We start from the raw sequence: 23,058 nt of genomic DNA, 5'->3' as shown, positions 1-23,058 counted from the left end.
AAGTGGTTTAGTTTGGATTAAAGTGGTTTAGTTTGGGTTAATCTGGTTTAGTTTGAATTAATCTGTTTAGTTTGGGTTAATCTGGTTTCAGTTTTGGGATTAATCTGGTTTAGTTTGGGTTAATCTGGTTCAGTTGGGTTAATCTGGTTTAGTTGAATTAATCTGGTTTCGTTTTGGGTTAATCTGGTTCAGTTTGGGATATCTGGTTTAGTTTGGGTTAATCTGGTTCAGTTTTTAATCTGGTTTAGTTTGAATTAATCTGGTTCAGTTTGGATTAATCTGGTTCAGTTTGGTTAATCTGGTTTAGTTTGAAATTAATCTGGTTCAGTTTGGGATAATCTGGTTAGTTTTGGGTTAATCTGGTTCAGTTTGGGTTAATCTGGTTTAGTTTGAATTAATCTGGTTTAGTTGGTTAATCTGGTTCAGTTTTGGGATAATCTGGTTCATTTTGGGTTAATCTGGTTCATTGGATTAATCTGGTTTAGTTTGGATTAATCTGGTTTAGTTTGAATTAATCTGGTTCAGTTTGGATTAATCTGGTTCAGTTTGGGTTAATCTGGTTCAGTTTGGGTTAATCTGGTTCAGTTTGGATTAATCTGGTTCAGTTTGGGTTAATCTGGTTCAGTTTGGATTAATCTGGTTTAGTTTGGGATAATCTGGTTCAGTTTGGATTAATCTGGTTCAGTTTGGGTTAATCTGGTTCAGTTTGGATTAATCTGTTTAGTTTGGGTAATCTGGTTTAGTTTGGGTTAATCTGGTTCAGTTTGGATTAATCTGGTTCAGTTTGTGTTAATCTGGTTCAGTTTGGATTAATCTGGTTTAGTTTGGGTTAATCTGGTTCAGTTTGGATTAATCTGGTTCAGTTTGGATTAATCTGGTTCAGTTTGGGTTAATCTGGTTCAGTTTGGATTAATCTGGTTTAGTTTGGGTTAATCTGGTTCAGTTTGGGTTAATCTGGTTCAGTTTTGGATTAATCTGGTTTAGTTTGATTAATCTGTTCAGTTTGAGTTAATCTGGTTCAGTTTGGATCTGGTTTAGTTTGGATTAATCTGGTTTAGTTTGGGTTAATCTGGTTTAGTTTGGATTAATCTGGTTCAGTTTGGGTTAATCTGGTTCAGTTTGGATTAATCTGGTTCGTTTGGGTTAATCTGGTTTAGTTTGGATTAATCTGGTTTTTTTGGATTAATCTGGTTCAGTTTGGGATAATCTGTTTAGTTTGGGTTAATCTGGTTCAGTTTGATTAATCTGGTTCAGTTTGGGATATCCTGGGTCAGTTTGGATTAATCTGGTTCAGTTTGGGTTAATCTGGTTCAGTTTGGATAATCTGGTTCAGTTTGGATTATCTGGTTTAGTTTGATTAATCTGGTTCAGTTTGAGTTAATCTGGTTCAGTTTGGATTAATCTGGTTCAGTTTGGGTTAATCTGGTTTAGTTTGGATTAATCTGGTTTAGTTTGGATTATCTGGTTCAGTTTGGGTTATCTGGTTCAGTTTGGGTTATCTGGTTCAGTTTGGATTAATCTGGTTCAGTTTGGATTATCTGGTTTAGTTTGGATTAATCTGGTTCAGTTTGGATTAATCTGGTTCAGTTTGGGTTAATCTGGTTCAGTTTGGATTAATCTGGTTTAGTTTGGTTAATCTGGTTCGTTTGAGTTAATCTGGTTCAGTTTGGATTAATCTGGTTTAGTTTGGGTTAATCTGGTTCAGTTTGGATTAATCTGGTTTAGTTTGGATTAAACTGATTCAGTTTGGGTTAATCTGGTTCAGTTTGGATTAATCTGGTTTAGTTTTGGGTTAATCTGGTTCAGTTTGAGTTAATCTGGTTCAGTTTGGGTTAATCGGTTCAGTTTGGGTTAATCTGGTTCAGTTTGGATTAATCTGTTCAGTTTGGGTTAATCTGGTTCAGTTTGGATTAATCTGGTTTAGTTTGGATTAATCTGGTTCAGTTTGGATTAATCTGGTTCAGTTTGGGTTAATCTGGTTCAGTTTGGATTAATCTGGTTTAGTTTGGGTTAATCTGGTTTAGTTTGGGTTAATCTGGTTCAGTTTGGATTAATCTGGTTCAGTTTGTGTTAATCTGGTTCAGTTTGGATTAATCTGTTTAGTTTGGTTAATCTGGTTCAGTTGGATTAATCTGGTTCAGTTTGGATTAATCTGGTTCAGTTTGGGTTAATCTGGTTCAGTTTGGATTAATCTGGTTTAGTTTGGGTTAATCTGGTTCAGTTTGGGTTAATCTGGTTCAGTTTGGATTAATCTGGTTTAGTTTGGATTAATCTGGTTCAGTTTGAGTTAATCTGGTTCAGTTTGGATTAATCTGGTTTAGTTTGGATTAATTGGTTAGTTTTGGGTTAATCTGGTTTAGTTTGGATTAATCTGGTTCAGTTTGGGTTATCTGGTTCGTTTGGATTAATCTGGTTCAGTTTGGGTTAATCTGGTTTAGTTTGGATTATCTGGTTTAGTTGGATTAATCTGGTTCAGTTTGGGATAATCTGGTTTAGTTTGGGTTAATCTGGTTCAGTTTGGATTAATCTGGTTCAGTTTGGGATAATCTGGGTCAGTTTGGGTTAATCTGGTTCAGTTTGGGTTAATCTGGTTCAGTTTGGATTAATCTGGTTCAGTTTGGGTTAATCTGGTTCAGTTTGGATTAATCTGGTTCAGTTTGGATTAATCTGGTTTAGTTTGGATTAATCTGGTTCAGTTTGAGTTAATCTGGTTCAGTTTGGATTAATCTGGTTCAGTTTGGGTTAATCTGGTTTAGTTTGGATTAATCTGGTTTAGTTTGGATTAATCTGGTTCAGTTTGGGTTAATCTGGTTCAGTTTGGGTTAATCTGGTTCAGTTTGGATTAATCTGGTTCAGTTTGGATTAATCTGGTTAGTTTGGATTAATCTGGTTCAGTTTGGATTAATCTGGTTCAGTTTGGATTAATCTGTTTAGTTGAATTAATCTGGTTTAGTTGGGTTAATCTGGTTCAGTTTGGATTAATCTGGTTAGTTTGGGTTAACTGGTTCAGTTTGAGTTAATCTGGTTCAGTTTGGATTAATCTGGTTTAGTTTGGGTTAATCTGGTTCAGTTTGGATTAATCTGGTTTAGTTTGGATTAAACTGATTCAGTTTGGGTTAATCTGGTTCAGTTTGGATTAATCTGGTTTAGTTTGGGTTAATCTGGTTCAGTTTGAGTTAATCTGGTTCAGTTTGGGTTAATCTGGTTTAGTTTGGATTAATCTGGTTTAGTTTGGGTTAATCTGGTTTAGTTTGGATTAATCTGGTTTAGTTTGGGTTAATCTGGCTCAGTTTGGGATAATCTGGTTTAGTTTGGGTTAATCTGGTTTAGTTTGGATTAATCTGGTTTAGTTTGGATTAATCTGGTTTAGTTTGGGTTAATCTGGTTCAGTTTGGATTAATCTGGTTCAGTTTGGGTTAATCTGGTTTAGTTTGGATTAATCTGGTTAGTTTGGATTAATCTGGTTCAGTTGGGTTCTGGTTCAGTTTGGATTAATCTGGTTTAGTTTGGATTAATCTGGTTCAGTTTGGATTAATCGGTTCAGTTTGGGTTAATCTGGTTCAGTTTGGATTAATCTGGTTTAGTTTGGGTTAATCTGGTTCAGTTTGAGTTAATCTGGTTCAGTTTGGATTAATCTGGTTTAGTTTGGTTAATCTGGTTCAGTTTGGATTAATCTGTTTAGTTTGGATTATCTGATTCAGTTTGGGTTAATCTGGTTCAGTTGGGTTAATCTGGTTCAGTTTGAGTTAATCTGGTTCAGTTGGATTAATCTGGTTCAGTTTGGATTAATCTGGTTTAGTTTGGATTAATCTGGTTCAGTTTGGGTTAATCTGGTTCAGTTGGGTTAATCTGGTTCAGTTTGGATTAATCTGGTTCAGTTTGGGTTAATCTGGTTCAGTTTGGATTAATCTGTTTAGTTTGGAATAATCTGGTTCAGTTTGGATTAATCTGGTTCAGTTTGGGTTAATCTGGTTCAGTTTGGATTAATCTGGTTTAGTTTGGGTTAATCTGGTTCAGTTTGAGTTAATCTGGTTCAGTTTGGATTAATCTGGTTTAGTTTGGGTTAATCTGGTTCAGTTTGGATTAATCTGGTTTAGTTTGGATTAATCTGATTCAGTTTGGGTTAATCTGGTTCAGTTTGGGTTAATCTGGTTCAGTTTGAGTTAATCTGGTTCAGTTTGGGTTAATCTGGTTTAGTTTGGATTAATCTGGTTTAGTTTGGATTAATCTGGTTTAGTTTGGGTTAATCTGGTTCAGTTTGGGTTAATCTGGTTCAGTTTGGGTTAATCTGGTTTAGTTTGGGTTAATCTGGTTTAGTTTGGATTAATCTGGTTTAGTTTGGATTAATCTGGTTTAGATTGGGTTAATCTGGTTCAGTTTGGGATAATCTGGTTTAGTTTGGGTTAATCTGGTTCAGTTGAGTAATCTGGTTTAGTTTGGATTAATCTGGTTTAGTTTGGATTAATCTGGTTTAGATTGGTTAATCTGGTTCAGTTTGGGATAATCGGTTTAGTTTGGGTTAATCTGGTTTAGTTTGGATTAATCTGGTTTAGTTTGGATTAATCTGGTTTAGTTTGGATTAATCTGTTTAGTTGGGTTAATCTGGTTCAGTTTGGGTTAATCTGGTTCAGTTTGGGTTAATCTGGTTTAGTTTGGGTTAATCTGGTTTAGTTTGGATTAATCTGGTTTAGTTTGGATTAATCTGGTTTAGTTTGGGTTAATCTGGTTCAGTTTGGGATAATCTGGTTTAGTTTGGGTTAATCTGGTTCAGTTTGGGTTAATCTGGTTTAGTTTGAATTAATCTGGTTTAGTTTGGGTTAATCTGGTTTAGTTTGGGTTAATCTGTTCAGTTTTGGGATAATCTGGTTTAGTTTGGGTTAATCTGGTTTAGTTTGGATTAATCTGGTTTAGATTGGGTTAATCTGGTTCAGTTTGGGATAATCTGGTTTAGTTTGGGTCAATCTGGTTCAGTTTGGGTCAATCTGGTTCAGTTTGGGTTAATCTGGTTCAGTTTGGGTCAATCTGGTTCAGTTTGGGTTAATCTGGTTCAGTCTAACGTTTCTGTCTCTGTCCTCCTCAGACGGTCATGAATAATCTGAATCCGATTTGGAAAACCTTCAAAGTGTCTCTGAACTCACTCTGCAGCGGAGACCATGACAGAAAGCTGCAGGTAAGACTCCGCCCATTCCTCACACGATGATGTCACCTGATGATGTCACAGCTCCAGGTTAAATGTGAGCATATGATTGGCTGCGATTGATGAAACTCAATCTGGATTCATTCCAGGTAGACATATAACTAACAATATTAGACTTATAATGGATTTGCTAGATTATTCAGATTTAATAGAGGAAGACGGTCTCATATTATTTCTGGATTTTTTTTAAGCCTTTGACACAGTGGAGCATACATTTTTGTTTAAGGCATTAGAGGTATTTGGATACGGACAAATCTTCATTAAAAGCTGTCAAATGTATATAGGAATTGCAATGCGTCTAAAATTGTCACATGGCTGCTCTAAAAGATTTGATTTGAAAAGAGGTCTCAGGCCAGGATGTCCAGTATCTCCATACTTATTTATTCTGGCCATGCAAATTCTTTCTATCAAAATCAAAGAAAAAATAACAGGGATTAATGTTGCAAACAAAATATTGTAATCTCTCAACTTGCTGATGACACTGCACTTTTCTTAAAGAATAAGTGCGAATAAAAAAAATCTATTGAAATTATCAACTCATTTTCCGAAGCTTCCGGTTTAACTCTAAATCTAAATAAATGTGAAACACTTTCCATTAAATCTCAATTAAAAGGCACATTTTTCAACATTCCTATAAAAGATAAAGTTAAATATCTTGGAATCACAATAATTAAAGATCAAATATAAGATCAACAGAAAAACTTTCACCCTATCATTAAACTGGTTAACAAAGATTTAATCTGTGGCTACAGTGAGATCTCTCTCTCTTAGGACGTTCATTATTGGTCAAAGCTGAAGGAATATCTAGACTCGTTTACCCAGCCCTTGCTCTTGACGTTCCAAAACAAATCATTACTAACATTAATAAAATAATTTTTAACTTCATATGGAAAAAAAATGTCATCTCATTAAGAAAAGTAGTTTAATGAATAAAGTTGAAAAAGGTGGAATTGAAGCCCTTGACTTCATATCTTTAAATAATTCATTCAAAATTAAATATTTAAAAAATCTCTATATGGAATGCTATTCCAATTTACAACTTTAATAAAATTGGAGGTTTACCTTTTCTTCTTAGATGCAAGTACAGTATTCCCAAAATACCCTTAAAATTATCTACGTTCATAAACAAATGCTGTTAAGCTGGACACTTTTGTACAAACACAATTTCTCTCCTCATAAATATTATATATGGAATAATGAAGACATTAAATACAAAAATAAGACAATATTCTAAAAAAATGGTTTGATAAGGGATATTCTTGTAAGCCATTACTAAATCCAGACGGCCATTTATTGTCTTATTCTGACTTTATGTAACTTTTCCAATTTCCTGTTACTCCTAAGGAATATGCAGTGGTATTTGACGCAATCCCTAACTCAGTGCTTCTGCATTAGGGAATGCAGAAGCACTCCCCACTATTTGAGAAGCACTGCCCTAGTGGGTCATTAAAGCTTTTATCATCTTCACCTCCACGTCAAACTAACTCTATACCAAATTTTGATCCAAATTCCATTTATATTGACTATGATTGTCCTTTTATAAGTAAAAAGCAAACAACTAAATGTTAAGAAATATTCTATTAAGAGATATGGTTTTTTTCACCATCTTGTGTATTTTATTGGTCCAGAATTTTCGAAAATATAAATTGGAAATGGACTTGGTTGCTCCCTAAAAAATACTTAATAAATAATAAAATAAAGAAATTCTTATAAAATAATTCAGTGTGTATCCCAGTAAAACATTTTGATAAAAAGATATAAATGGATTTGGATCCTATGTGTACTTTCTGTAAAAATAATGAAGAAACTCTTGTTCATCTTTTTTGGGATTTTAATTACACCAAAATATTCTGGAGAGATATGACAAATTATTTTCATCAAAAAAATGTAAATATTACTTTTACAGCTAAGGATAAACTGTTTGGGATGGACAAATGTAAACTTGTTAAAACAAAGTTATTATACGTTGTTAATTTTTTATTATTAACGGTAAATATCATATTCATACCTCCAAATATTCAGAGCACAAACCTAACCTTAAGATTTTATTATCCTCTATTAATATTTATATAGAATCTTTAAAATTAGCTCAAATGCCAAAGCCATTCAAATCTTAGATGCCCTTAAGGAAATAAAACCCTGGAGCAGCGATTGGATGTTAATATTGTAAAACATTGTTCTATGTTCTATAAAGCCCTTTATTGTTGTAAATGTATCTGTTTGTAATTAAGAGTGTTATATGTTGTTTATGTTTGTTCTGTTTTTGCAATAAAAATAAAAAATTTTAAAAAATGATTGGCTGCTGCAGCAGATTGCACTTTAGCTAACAGTGTCAGGAAAGCCTTCATCTTTATCTTCCTCTGTCAGTCTGTCTGGAGCCTCTGACCTCTGACCCCTGAGACTTCAGGAGTCAATCTCAAGGGTGGTACAGTGAAACTGGACCATAGAATAACTAAGTTTTTGCTGTGAAAACAGATTCTTGGGAATTTCCTTCAGCAGCTAGCCTGGTGAGCTAACGTAGCCGGCAAGCTAATTGTTGGTAGCAACTGCTAGCCAGCCGCATTAGCTCGCTAAACTAGCTAATTTCCTGCTATGCACATGTGCTTCACGACAGGGCAGGTGGCATGCTGAGCAAGAACTGACCAGGAAGGGATGTATAGGGTGCCATTAGTGCCTTTACATCATCAGAAACCAACATCAGTGGTTATTTAGGAACAAAATGGAGGTTCGTTTTATTTTCACCGTGTCATTCATTTGTTCATAAAGGTTCAGTTATAAATTAAACCGAGTCGCCTCAAAGTGGGTCAGAACCGGACCGGATGGTTCTGACCCGCTGTCGGAACCGGGCCGGATGGTTCTGACCCGCTGTCGGAACCGGGCCGGATGGTTCTGACTCGCTGTCGGAACCGGGCCGGATGGTTCTGACCCGCTGTCGGAACCGGGCCGGGTCTCCAGTCTGCTCTGTGTTCTGGTTCCAGTGCACCGTGTGGGACTGGGACTCCAACGGGAAACACGATTACATCGGAGAGTTCGAGGCGTCCTTCAAGGAGATGAGAGCGCCATCGACGGCCGGCAGGTGAGACCGCAACCTCCAGGTCAGAGGTCATCTGCTGCTGGAGCTCAGAAAAACACAGAACAAACTTCAGCTTGAAGCCCAGTGTGTGTGACTGATTCATTCACACACACACACACACACACACACACACACACACACACACACACACACACACACACACACACACACACACACTCTGAGGGTTGGCTGTAAATATGGGTTTATGTAATAATTACAGCAGGAACAGATCCGACCAATCATTCAGAAACAGAAATAAGTTCAGATTCTTCTGGATGTTTCCTCCGGTCCGGCCAGTGGTTTCCATAGAAACATGACAGCATCCCTGAGCCGGAGAACGACAGGACTCCTTACCGGACCTGTTCAGACTGATGGATCCTGAAGTGGGCCGGCAGAATCCTGACTGCCGAACCTGTGGGGAGACAGGAGGTGACGGCCAGAGGAGCTGCCGCCACCGCCACGCCACCGCTACGCCACGCCACCGCTACGCCACGCCACCGCTACGCCACGCCACCGCTACGCCACCGCCGCTACGCCACCGCCGCTACGCCACCGCCGCTACGCCACCGCCGCTACGCCACCGCCGCTACGCCACCGCCGCTACGCCACCGCTCCACTGTTTATCTGCTTTCTGTCAGCTGGCCGTTTGCCTCTGAACTACAAATCCCTGGACCCGTTCCCATGTCAGAACGAAGCTGAAGCTGGATCCGATTGCAGCTTCCTAACCCTCCTGACTCAGGTCATGCTGGACAGGGCGGCGACCTCAGGGTGGTAACCGCTGCTGGATGAGGGGCGACGCTTCCCCATGTACCATGAATTCACAGTAAAACGACCTGAAGCTCGTGGTTCTGGGGTGTGAATACTTTATTGACCGAATTGATTTCATAAATAATGTGAATGCAGTCAAACATCTGAACTGTTCGCCAGTGAAACATGAATCGCTTGTTCACACGGATCCATGCTGAAACAAAACGGGTCAAAGGTCCAGAGGAAAACCTTCCAGAGGAAAACCTTCCAGAGGTCTGACTGACGCTCCTGTTTCCTGTTTCCTGTTTCCTGTTCCAGGTCCAGTGGCCGTGCATAAATCCCAAATACAGAACCAAGAAGAAGAACTACAAGAACTCTGGGATCGTCATCCTGAACCAGTGCAAGGTGAATTCTGCTGCAGAGGTCCGGTTCTGTCACAGCACACCGGGCCGGAACCGCTCCGCCTGCTGACCCAAACAGAGCAGAACAGAACCATCAGAACCAGACCGAACAGAACCCAGAGGAGAGCTGGTTCTGTTCTCTTCAAGTCTGAGACTTTTGAATTTATTTCATTAATTTGGGTCAGAACCGGTGTCCAGTCCAGAACCTTTGGTCGTTCTGGTATCGGCTGCAGATCATATTTCTGGTTCTGAACAAAAAACATTTTTAGTTTTGCTGTTTCAGGTCTGAACTCTTCTTCTGCTCTTTTAATCATTCAGTATTTATTTTTCTGACCGTCTTCATCCCGATTAGAAACTCTTCGGCCGCGTTCGCCTGCTCTGATCGGGTCAAAGATCAGAGGGTCAGACGCCGTCTGATCAGCTGACGGCGAAACTTCAGTGATTCACAGCAGAGTTTCTGTTTCCTGTCTCAGATCATCAAGATGCATTCCTTCCTGGATTTCATCATGGGGGGCTGTCAGATACAGTTCACTGTAAGAACACACACACACACACTAACACACACACACACAATAACACACTAACACACACTAACACACACACAATAACACACACACTAACACACTAACACACACTAACACACACTAACACACACAATAACACACACACTAACACACACACACTAACACACTAACACACACTAACACACACTAACACACACACTAACACACACTAACACACACACTAACACACACTAACACACACTAACGCACACTAACACACACACACACACTAACACACACACACACTAACACACACTAACACACACACACACTAACACACACTAACACACACACTAACACACACTAACGCACACTAACACACACTAACACACACACTAACACACACTAACACACACTAACACACACACTAACACACTAACACACACTAACACACACACTAACACACACACACACACTAACACACACTAACGCACACTAACACACACACACACACTAACACACACACTAACACACACACACACACTAACACACACACACACACTAACACACACACTAACACACACACACACACTAACACACACACTAACACACACACACACTAACACACACTAACACACACACACACACTAACACACACACTAACACACACACACACTAACACACACTAACACACACACACACACTAACACACACTAACGCACACACACACACACACACTAACACACACACACACACTAACACACACACTAACACACACACACACTAACACACACACACACACTAACACACACTAACACACACACACACTAACACACACACTAACACACACACACACTAACACACACACACACACTAACACACACACACACACTAACACACACACTAACACACACACACACACTAACACACACACACACTAACACACACACACACTAACACACACACACTAACACACACACTAACACACACACCAACACACACTAACACACACACTAACACACACACACACACTAACACACACACACACACTAACACACACACTAACACACACACTAACACACACACACACTAACACACACACACACTAACACACACACACACACTAACACACACACACTAACACACACACTAACACACACTAACACACTAACACACACACTAACACACACTAACACACTAACACACACTAACACCAACACACAAACACACACACTAACACACACTAACACTAACACACACACTAACACACACACACACACACACACTAACACACACTAACACACACACACACAATAACACACTAACACACACTAACACACTAACACACACTAACACACACTAACACACACACTAACACACACACTAACACACACTAACACACACTAACACACACACTAACACACACACTAACACACACTAACACACTAACACACAAACACACACACTAACACACACACTAACACACACTAACACACACACTAACACACACACTAACACACACTAACACACACTAACACACACACACACACTAACACACACACACACACACACTAACACACACACTAACACACACTAACACACACACACACACTAACACACACTAACACACACACTAACACTAACACACACTAACACACACACTAACACACACACTAACACACACACACACACTAACACACACACACACACTAACACACTAACACACACACTAACACACACTAACACACACACTAACACTAACACACACACACACTAACACACACACTAACACACACACACACACTAACACACACACACACACTAACACACACACACACACTAACACACACTAACACACACACTAACACTAACACACACACACACAACTAACACACACACTAACACTAACACACACACACACACACTAACACACACACTAACACACACACACACACTAACACACACACTAACACACACACTAACACACACACACACACACACACACACACACACTAACACACACTAACACACACACACACACTAACACACACACACACACACACTAACACACACACTAACACACACTAACACACACACACACACACTAACACACACTAACACACACACTAACACTAACACACACTAACACACACACTAACACACACACTAACACACACACACACACTAACACACACAAACACACTAACACACTAACACACACACTAACACACACACTAACACACACACTAACACTAACACACACACACACACTAACACACACACTAACACACACACACACACTAACACACACACACACACTAACACACACACACACTAACACACACACTAACACACACACTAACACTAACACACACACACTAACACACACACTAACACTAACACACACACACACACACTAACACACACACTAACACACACACACACTAACACACACACTAACACACACACTAACACTAACACACACACACACACTAACACACACTAACACACACACACACACTAACACTAACACACACACACACACTAACACACACACTAACACACACACACACACTAACACTAACACACACACACTAACACACACACACACACTAACACACACTAACACACACACTAACACTAACACACACACACACACTAACACACACACACACAATAACACACTAACACACACTAACACACACACAATAACACACACACTAACACACACACACACACTAACACACACTAACACACACAATAACACACACACTAACACACACACACTAACACACACACACACAATAACACACTAACACACACTAACACACACACAATAACACACACACTAACACACACACACACTAACACACACTAACACACACACAATAACACACACACTAACACACACACACTAACACACTAACACACACACTAACACACACTAACACACACACTAACACACACTAACACACACACTAACACACACACACACACTAACACACACTAACACACACACACACACACTAACACACTAACACACACTAACACACACACACACACACTAACACACACACTAACACACACACACACTAACACACACTAACACACACAATAACACACACACACACACTAACACACTAACACACACTAACACACACACACACACACTAACACACACACACACACTAACACACTAACACACACTAACACACACACAATAACACACACACTAACACACACACACACACTAACACACACTAACACACACAATAACACACACACTAACACACACACACTAACACACTAACACACACACTAACACACACTAACACACACTAACGCACACTAACACACACTAACACACACACTAACACACACACTAACACACACTAACACACACACTAACACACACTAACGCACACTAACACACACACACACACTAACACACACACACACACTAACACACACACTAACACACACTAACACACACTAACACACACACACACACTAACACACACACTAACACACACACTAACACAACTAACCACACTAACACACACTAACACACACACTAACACACACTAACACACACTAACACACACACTAACACACACTAACACACTAACACACACTAACACACACACTAACACACACACACACACTAACACACACTAACGCACACTAACACACACACACAAACACACACACTAACACACACACACACACACTAACACACACACACACTAACACACACACTAACACACACACACACACACTAACACACACTAACACACACTCACACACACACACACTAACACACACACACTAACACACACTAACACACACACACACTAACACACACTAACGCACACTAACACACACACTAACACACACACACACACTAACACACACACTAACACACACACACACACTAACACACACACACACACTAACACACACTAACACACACACACACACTAACACACACACTAACACACACACACACTAACACACACACACACTAACACACACACACACACTAACACACACACTAACACACACACACACACTAACACACACACACACACTAACACACACACACACACTAACACACACACACTAACACACACACTAACACACACACCAACACACACTAACACACACTAACACACACACTAACACACTAACACACACACTAACACACACACACACACTAACACACACACACACACTAACACACACACTAACACACACACACACTAACACACACACACACACTAACACACACACACACACTAACACACACACACAAACACACACACTAACACACACTAACACTACACACACACACTAACACACACTAACACACACTAACACACACTAACACACCAACACACACTAACACACACTAACACTAACACACACACTAACACACACACACACACACACTAACACACACTAACACACACACACACAATAACACACTAACACACACTAACACTAACACACTAACACACACTAACACACACACTAACACACACACTAACACACACTAACACACACTAACACACACACTAACACACACACTAACACACACTAACACACTAACACACACTAACACACACACTAACACACACTAACACACACTAACACACACACTAACACACACACTAACACACACTAACACACACACACACACTAACACACACACACACACACACTAACACACACACTAACACACAACACACACTAACACACACACACACACTAACACACACACTAACACACTAACACACACACTAACACACACACTAACACACACTAACACACACTAACACACCAACACACACTAACACACACACTAACACACACACACACACACACTAACACACACTAACACACACACACACAATAACACACTAACACACTAACACACACTAACACACACTAACACACACACTAACACACACACTAACACACACTAACACACACTAACACACTAACACACACTAACACACACACTAACACACACTAACACACACTAACACACTAACACACACTAACACACTAACACACACTAACACACACACTAACACACTAACACACACACTAACACACACACTAACACACACACTAACACACTAACACACACTAACACACTAACACACACTAACACACTAACACACACACTAACACACACACTAACACACACACACACACACACTAACACACACTAACACACACACACACAATAACACACTAACACACACTAACACACACTAACACACTAACACACACTAACACACACTAACACACACTAACACACACACTAACACACACTAACACTAACACACACACTAACACACACACACACACACACTAACACACACTAACACACACACACAATAACACACTAACACACACTAACACACACTAACACACACACTAACACACACTAACACACACTAACACACACACTAACACACACACTAACACACACTAACACACTAACACACTAACACACTAACACACACACTAACACACACACTAACACACACACTAACACACACTAACACACTAACACACACACTAACACACACACACTAACACACTAACACACACTAACACACACACACTAACACACTAACACACACACTAACACACACACTAACACACTAACACACACACTAACACACACTAACACACTAACACACACACTAACACACACACACTAACACACTAACACACACTAACACACACTAACACACACACTAACACACACACTAACACACACTAACACACTAACACACACACTAACACACACTAACACACACTAACACACTAACACACACTAACACACACTAACACACTAACACACACTAACACACTAACACACACACTAACACACACACTAACACACACACTAACACACACTAACACACTAACACACACTAACACACACACTAACACACACTAACACACTAACACACACTAACACACACACTAACACACACTAACACACACTAACACACTAACACACACACTAACACACACACTAACACACACACTAACACACACTAACACACACTAACACACTAACACACACTAACACACTAACACACACACTAACACACACTAACACACACACTAACACACACACTAACACACACACTAACACACACTAACACACACTAACACACTAACACACACACTAACACACACTAACACACTAACACACACACTAACACACACACACACACTAACACACACACTAACACACTAACACACACTAACACACTAACACACACTACACACACTAACACACTACACACACACAAACACACACTAACACACTAACACACACTAACACACTAACACACACTAAACACACACTACACACTAACACACACTAACACACACTAACACACACTAACACACTAACACACTAACACACTAACACACACACTAACACACACTACACTAACACACACTAACACACACACACACTAACACACACTAACACAACACACACTAACCACACTAACACACACACACACACTAACACACACTAACACACTAACACACACACTAACACACACTACACACTAACACACACTAACACACTAACACACACACTAACACACTAACACACACACTACACACACACTAACACACTAACACACTAACACACACTAACACACTAACACACACTAACACACACTAACACACTAACAACACACACACACACACTAACACACTAACACACACTAACACACTAACACACACTAACACACACTAACACTAACACACACTAACACACTAACACACTAACAACACACACTAACACACACTAACACACACTAACACACTACACCACACTAACACACTAACACACACTAACACACTAACACACACACTACACACACACTACACACACACTAACACACTAACACACACACTAACACACAACACACTAACACACACACTAACACACACTAACACACTAACACACACTAACACACTAACACACACTAACACACACTAACACTAACACACACACACACTAACACACACACAACTAACACACACACACACTAACACACACTAACACACTAACACACACTAACACACTACACACAACTACAAACACACTAACACACACTAACACACTAACACACACTAACACACACTAACACACTACACACTAACACACTAACACACACTAACACACTAACACACTAACACACACACTAACACACTAACACACACTAACACACACACTAACACACACTAACACTAACACACACTAACACACTAACACACACACTAACACACTAACACACACACTAACACACACTAACACACACTAACACACTAACACACACACACTAACACACTAACACACTAACACACACACTAACACACACACTAACACACTAACACACCAACACACTAACACACTAACACACTAACACACACTAACACACACTAACACACTAACACACCAACACACACTAACACACACACTAACACACACTAACACACTAACACACACTAACACACACACTAACACACACTAACACACACTAACACACACTAACACACACTAACACACTAACACACACATCCGTGAACTACTGGTTCTACTGGTCCTACTGGTTCGACTGGTTCTACTGGTTCTACTGGTTCTACCAGTCCTACTGGTTCTACTGGCCCTACTGGTTCTACTGGTTCTACCAGTCCTACTGGTTCTACCGGTTCTACTGGTTCTACTGGTTCTACCAGTCCTACTGTTCTACTGGCCCTACTGGTCCTACTGGTTCTACTGGTTCTACTGGCCCTACTGGTCCTACCGGTTCTACTGGTTCTACTGGTTCTACCAGTCCTACTGGTTCTACTGGTCCTACTGGTTCTACTGGTTCTACCAGTCCTACTGGTTCTACTAGCCCTACTGGTTCTACTGGCCCTACTGGTTCTACTGGTTCTACCAGCCCTACTGGTTCTACTGGTTCTACTGGCCTACTGGTTCTACTGGTTCTACCAGCCCTACTGGTTCTACCGGTTCTACTGGTTCTACTGGTTCTACCAGTCCTACTGGTTCTACTGGTCTACCAGTCCTACTGGTTCTACTGGTCCTACTGGTTCTACTGGCCCTACCGGTTCTACTGGTTCTACTGGTTCTACTGGTTCTACCAGTCCTACTGGTTCTACTGGTTCTACTGGTTCTACCAGTCCTACTGGTTCTACTGGCCCTACTGGTCCTACTGGTTCTACTGGTTCTACTGGTCCTACTGGTTCTACTGGTTCTACTGGTTCTACTGGTTCTACCAGTCCTACTGGTTCTGCTGGTCCTACTGGTTCTACTAGTTCTAGTGGTTCTGCTGGTTCTAACTGCTCCAATGGAGCCAGCAGCAGACAGGCTGGGTCCAGTTTGACTCGTCTGCCTCTGATCAGACGGCGCCCGCCGGTTCTGTTCGGTTCGCCCGCCGGTTCGGTTCGGTTTGGTTCGGTTCGCCCGCCGGTTCGGTTCGGTTCGCCGCCGGTAAAACCAAGAAAAGTGGTTTGGGTTATTCAGCCTGTCATCATGGAAATGACATGTAAAACATGGAGTTCATGTTTCACATTTTCAGTTTTATTCGTTCATCTGTAAATGTCACCATTTCAAACTAAATGTTTAGTGAGGAAGTTAAATATAAGGCTAAAGATTTAGCTTATGTTAATTAGCTTGTGGAAGTAGATTACCAAAATAAAAGCTTGATCTTCCAAACTCCTGATTTCTAACCTCTTCATCTTCGTTTCTTTTGTTGAACTTTCAGCTCAAACCAAAACGTGTTCAGTTTTAAAGCCTAACAGACGTTTGACGTCAGTAAACGTCACATACTAGCGATACATCCATCTCCTGATTGTTTATTTGTAGTTTTTATTTTGGCTCACCAGGGGTTCGGGGCAGCAGGGAGTTTTGGTGAATGAAAAACATAATTGAAATGACGGTTTTGGGACGGATCCACCCAGAGGAGCGGCGGAGGTTTTGGCCTGAAGTTTGTTTTCTTCTGTTTTGATTTGTGTTTGGAAAATCGGCCGGAAAAGAGACAAACTACATCAAGACAAAAATGAAACTATTGAACGGAGTTTCTGATGGACCAGGGCGACAGAGGTCAGCTGCCCGTTTTCTTTATCTACATCACTTATTGTTGGCCCTGCTCTCCCGTAACCAGTGAAAAAGTAAAATAACAAACGAACGGTGAGGCAGCGACATAACACAAGACCCAGCTTTTATTTTGATAGTCCATTTCTGCTTATTGGCAGCAGAATTGAGATAAGTAAATATTGAGTTGGAAGCGTAACATCTAGCAGGTGTTGACAATAGATAACAGTGTTTTTCACAGATCATATGGAAGTAAATATGTGCCATCAGGATTTGAATAAAAAATGTCTCTGAACTTTCAACGTAAAAAATTCAGTGATAAAAAATTCGCTGTTAAAAATTCAATGTCTAAAATTTCGTTGTAAAAAATTCAAGTCTAAAAATTCGCTGTTAAAAATGGCAAGGTTACTTCAGGTCACAGACATGCGCAATGGACGTCAGATTTCAACACCCAGCCAATCACAAGACGCCACGTCATAGAGAAGAAATACCAGCATCACGGAGGCTGGCGACTATGGAGGCGAACGCTAACCCAAAGGTGAGTTTAATGCTTTCATATTTCTGTAGTACATTTCATTTTGCGCCTGAGGTTTGATACATTATCTTAAAGCTCGATTTAAAACACGGGTTTGGTCCGCTGTTAATCTTACAGCATGTAGCGCAGGCATATAACGTCTCGCTACCTCCTAGCATCCAGCCCCTCCTAGCCTCCTAGCCTCCAGCCCTCCCCGCTGTCTCTCACCCAACTTCCCCCGTTTTATTTAAAAAAGAAAGAAACTTGGATCTTTAAAGAGAACTGATGGGTGGTTGTTTGTATCTTGTCTTGGGTGAAAAACTAAGAAGACTGACTGAAACAGTGCTTGGGCCATTTACATTCTATTCTTCAGGCAGTGATGGTGAGTGGTTGATAGCTGGTGCTAATCATGTCACATGTGTCAAACTCCAGTCCTCCAGGGCCGCTGTCTTGCAGTTTTTAGATGTGCCACACTACAAAACGCTGGAATGAAATGGTTTAATTACCTCCTTGTGTAGATCAGGTCTCCAGAGCCTTGCTAATGATCTAATTATTATATCCAGGTGTGCAGCAGAGGCTCATCTAAAAGTTGCAGGGCAGCGGCCCTCCAGGACTGGACTTTGACACCCCAGGCCTATGTATGTCCATTTAGGACACAAATAGTGATAGTCATAAGCATTGACTTCAGCTACACAGAAATTGTCTTCCAAAGGAATTTGGCATGTTTTAACGCTTACTTTGTATTAAACACGTTTTTAAACAATTATTTTTTTACCCTGATCTTACTTTGGTAATTGTTTGATGCACTAGCTCTTCAATTACCATATGGAATTAAAACTTTTTCCTGTAACTACATTAACTTATGTTTTTTTCTCTTAGACTGGTATAACATATGCGATGCTTCAAAGGCCATTTCTCGCTGTCCAGACCATCTCCTCCAAAAACCTGCAACGGAGAACCCCTGGCTGTTGAAGATGGACTTAAGAGACAGAAAAAGACATGACTCTGCATACTCATATAATCATGTATATTATTTGTACTCTCAATTCCTCTAGTTTTGTCAAAATCATATATCTGATTTTGACAAAACTAGAGGAATTAGAATAACAATGTTCAGAGTAGATACTTCATTTGTCCTGTACTGTTTGTACAGGCAGTTTTAAATATGAAACTGAAATTGTTTTTATGCAAAATTTTATTGAATGTACTTGCATGAGTTCATCTATGCTTGAAGTATTACAAAATAAATTACCTAAGACAAACTAACTTTCTGATTCTTATGATGCCAGAAATTTAAAGTACTGCAACAATGGACAAATGTACCTATTAGCTTCCTTTTGAGTTAACAAAAAACAATCAAATTATAAATTTTAAACACTTTAGTTCTGTAACAACTTCCATAAAAGCACTAAAATTCACATTTATGGTAACATAATCAGCATTTTCCTTTACATTTTATAAATGTGAAGATTTCTGCTCTTCAAAATAAGTCATGTTTGAATTTAATCACAGACAAAATCCTGATTATGATTAGTTACCTATATACAGTCAGATGTTAAGCACAATTTATACAATTATTATTGTTGTGCTCCCTTTACTTGTTGTTCTTTAAATAGGACAGCCACCACGAGCATTCGGTAAGGAATGATAAAAACGTTTCGATTGGCCGAAACGTTTTCGGCCAATCCTTTAATAGAGTTCCTTTAATAGAGATGAGAGTGGTCTACAAAATACAAAGGACAAAAAATAGAAGCTATTATTTTCGCTCATCACAAACGGCTATTACCAATTTGTCCAGTAGATGGCAGCAAATGATAACAAACAAACTACAAATCACATTATCTTAACCTTAACTCTTTAAACTACTATAATGTATATGTTAAGGTGTACAGATAAACAAATCTTGATTAAATAATGATTCAACTTACTTTTATTTATTACGCACTCCAATCTCTGAAACAACAGCTCTGAACGGCTTCCAATCATTACTTTCCAAGGAAAACTGAACATGTGCTCTGTCTACAACTAACTGTAGCTTGAGATAACAACAATGAACCAATCAGAGCGAAGCCCACCTAGATGACTCCCTGAGCTCTTAAAGTGACATACACACCGCCAAAATAAGTCCATTTTCAACAATTATACACAGAATTTAACTTGATTGAACATAATTACAAAAAGGTAACGTGAATAATAATTAAATTCAAAGCATGATTCATTTTGAAGAGCAGAAGTCTTATTTTGAAGACAACTTTCACATAGTAAAAAAACTGCTCACAAAACTGAACTGCAGCAATATAAATGTCACATTCAGAAGACGGTGATGTGGCTTTTGGGTTTACTGCATTTCTTTAGGCTGCCATTTGTTCATCAGTCAGTTGCAAATTAGAGTTTGGTACTGTGACGTTTGACCCGTGAAGAGGAAACCCGCTGTCCTTCCATACAATTTCTGGAATTTGTACACCCTGGAAAACACAAAGATTTTCCAATTAATACAACAAAAATGACAAATTTTAGCATAGCTCAAACATTCTTTGTCACCAAAAATATATTGTGGAGATACAAAATAGTGGGAATTTTAATTGCACCCGAGTCTTCTATAGACTAATATTGACGACTCAGGTACAATTAATAAAATTCTGTCGAAATTTTATGTAAATGCAATATTGCATATAATAAAACAAACACTTTTATCACCTCCTCTGTAAATTTCAAAAATATTCTCCTTAGACTGGGACATTTTTTTGTGTGTAGCATATTTAATATACAAAACATTTAAATTATGTTAAATTATGATATTTAATCTAAAATTAGTTAGCTGACATACTTAGAAGCATGTTTTCTTCAAAATGAGTTAAAATGAACTGAGAAAACAAAGGGGATTGTTTATAGTGTTACTAGGTAACAGGACAACGTTTTGTAGCAATTAATATTCTATATCAATACTCGTCAGATAAGAAAAGCAGTATTTTGGATGATGTTATAATGACAATAAATTTATTGCTTCATTCATAAGTGAATTCTTCCGTACTTTACGAAAAGGATGGCAATCTTACTGTGCTCTTCTCCCGTTAAAATTGTAGAAACTATATCAAACACAAGTAAATCTACAGTTTGGTAGGTAACTAGTATTTTTTATAATGTCATAATGACAATAAATTCATTAATTTATTCATAAATTAAGTCACATTAACAGTACAGTAGCTGAACAGAATGGGGTTGTGGGTATAGTTAATGTCGGAAGTGTTCACAGCCCTTCCTTGAAGCTCACAAGGCAGCCATATTAACTTATTGCATTAGTTAATATGTAATAACTAATGATGCTTTCATTCATCCTCATTGACACTGTTCAGCCTGGGATGCGCGTCTTCTATCTGAAGCCTGTATCTTTGCTAAGCCATGGTGGAGAGCGGTAGCATCTCCTGAAAAATTTGGACTTTACTAAGACCGCCTGTCTCAGTCTCACCCAAGACAA

The 23,058-nt window shown here is 39.3% G+C and overlaps 1 pseudogene; it reads left to right on the top strand.

Annotated features, from left to right (window-relative positions):
- LOC129356521 (copine-4-like) overlaps positions 1–23,058 on the top strand; it is a 43,312-nt pseudogene that overhangs the window by 9,359 nt on the left and 10,895 nt on the right.

The sequence above is a fragment of the Poeciliopsis prolifica genome, unplaced genomic scaffold (genome assembly GCF_027474105.1).
Source record: "Poeciliopsis prolifica strain line A6 unplaced genomic scaffold, Auburn_PproV2 SCAFFOLD177, whole genome shotgun sequence".
NCBI classification, from domain to species: Eukaryota; Metazoa; Chordata; class Actinopteri; order Cyprinodontiformes; family Poeciliidae; genus Poeciliopsis; species Poeciliopsis prolifica.
Note: the sequence above shows the minus strand (reverse complement) of the source record. Positions and strands in the feature narration are given on the sequence as shown.